This window comes from Solanum stenotomum, chromosome 5 (genome assembly GCF_019186545.1).
Source record: "Solanum stenotomum isolate F172 chromosome 5, ASM1918654v1, whole genome shotgun sequence".
NCBI classification, from domain to species: Eukaryota; Viridiplantae; Streptophyta; class Magnoliopsida; order Solanales; family Solanaceae; genus Solanum; species Solanum stenotomum.
In genome coordinates this window covers 35,909,491-35,911,763 of record NC_064286.1, presented here as the reverse complement: position 1 = coordinate 35,911,763, position 2,273 = coordinate 35,909,491, and the positions used below count along the sequence as shown (strand labels likewise).

The following is a 2,273-nucleotide window of genomic DNA, read 5'->3' as shown; positions in this document are numbered from 1 at the left end:
GGAAAAACTATGATCATATAGCTCGAGTTATCACAAGACACTCAAAATTGTACAACCATCTCTAATTATCAGTTCTTTGTTTATTCTAATTTCTTTGTTTATTCTAATTCAATTCTTAGCTATTCAGGCATGACATTCAAGATTGCATAACCATGCATTGAGGCACAAGATCTTTCGTAGGGAGAGAACAGATGAATTGAATTGTATAACCACTCATCTCTTAGTTATCGAATAGCAGATTGTGCCAGAAATCTTTTCTTAACTCTTAATCCCGATACAAAAGAGCAGATTAAGAAGATAGAATTTGGGTATCTGCAAAATCATCATATATTCATACTCCATATACATCAACTTATTGGTCCTAATTCTTAAATCCTTTACACAACTATCAGCCATACTTTTCTTGCTAATACAAGTAAAGAAAAGCAGACAAAAATTAGAGAATCTAGATATTTCAATCACAAGTAGGAAAGAAAATGTACAGGCCTAATTCTTGAATAATGAATCTTAGAAAATAATTTGAAAATAAACCTTGATAATAAACTAGGATGCCGATATAACCCAATTCCATCACCAACACCCAATTCCCGATCCCTGATCAATTCAAGTAAAAATGCAGAAATGGTATGGACTAAAATATAATGTGCTTTCTTTAAGACCTTTCAAGAACAAACAAATTGAGTTGTCACAGGAATTAAGCTCTTTTTCCGTTATTTAAGGTATGGACTCTACTATTATGGATATTTATTTTTCTCTACTGGCATTTCAAGAGTTGAAGTTGCCTTTCTTCTTCTATCCTTCTTCCGTTCTAGTTATTAGCTAGGATTTTCAGAAACACTTGAGCGGTGAGCAACTTTGATTATGCAGAAAAATGGAAAGAAAGAGTTGAATGAATGTAGCATTATTCTTGTGCTAATGCAAAAGCTTTTAGTCAGATGATTGAAGGAGTTTAGACCCTAAATTGTTACAAAATTAGTTGTCTTCACTTAATACCTCTCTGTTCAATTTAGAAGTCACATTCCTTTATTCAAACATGCCCTAATACTTTGTACTCTTACTTTCTATAGATATCTTATTTACTGCACTCTATTGTATGAAATCGATCAACTTAAAGATTCAGCTCTGATGATTAAGGGTAATCTTGTATCATTGAGGGTGAGCAAAAATGGGGTCCTTAATTAGGTCATGCTAGGTCCTTATTTCCAGGCATTTTTTGTGAGTATATCAACTTATTTCTCACATTAAGCTTATTTATAGGTTGACAAAGAACATCACAACTATCTAAACTATTATCCAAACTCCAAAGAACACTATAATAATAGGGAATGAAAACACAAGAACAAAAAGGGAATTGCGCAGACTAAATTGGGAACTTCAAGAATTCCAATTTCATAATTATGTCTTCAGCTATTACAATTATATGAAAGAGTAATACTAAACAAAACACTATGATATTATGTTGTTTCTGGTCCTAAATTATTGGAGCTTTCCACTAAGAGCCAACCTGAGAAAGCAATTTGAACACTAAATTGAAAAATATAGGATCCCAATAAAGCCCAATTTCATCATTGTCACCCAATCTGCGATCCTTGAACAATTCAATGCACCAAAGAGAAAAATCATCACTGTACACCTTCCTTAGCCAAACACTTCCACCTTCATACTTCTTAGAGATATTCCCCTCAGTTACATCCCACATGTCAGCACACACACTACAACTGTTCTCCAAAGTTTTGGTCATGTCCAAAGTCCAGTATCGAAGGATGTACTCAAACATCTCGAAAAATGGAATCATCAGCATTCCAACAACGATCTCGTCATGGGTAATCTTTTTCTTGATCTGTCATGGGTTTTGCAGATCGACTTTTGGGGCAGGGTACAAGTCCCTTATCTCCACTAGTTCTCGAGTCACTACATGTGGAGTGTTGTTAACTTTGCAAGCTTCTTCTTTAGCTTTTGAAGGAAAAAAATTATAAAAGAATGTCTTCTTCAAGCTAAGCAAAGGCCTTTGATCAGCCATCGCAGAAACCAATGAAGGATACAATTTTTAAGAAAATAAAACACTAAAAAAAAAGAGGCGGTAACACCTTATAATGACACAAATTAGGTTTTCTATTCCAACATTGAGCGGGAATCAGAGTAAATTATTACTATTTTTAAATTTTTAACCTATTTCAGAGAAGAGTTATAAAATAGGAAAAGTGTGTCATTTTGCCATTTAAATTCAGGATAATAATTCCAAGATTGTTATCTTATGTGAAGTGTGGACAAAA

At 33.5% G+C, this 2,273-nt stretch overlaps 1 pseudogene; it reads right to left on the bottom strand.

The window, feature by feature from the left end:
• Positions 1-1,492: 1,492 nt before the first annotated feature.
• LOC125863889 (uncharacterized) lies at positions 1,493-2,020 on the bottom strand (annotated as a pseudogene).
• Between the last annotated feature and the right edge of the window lie 253 nt (positions 2,021-2,273).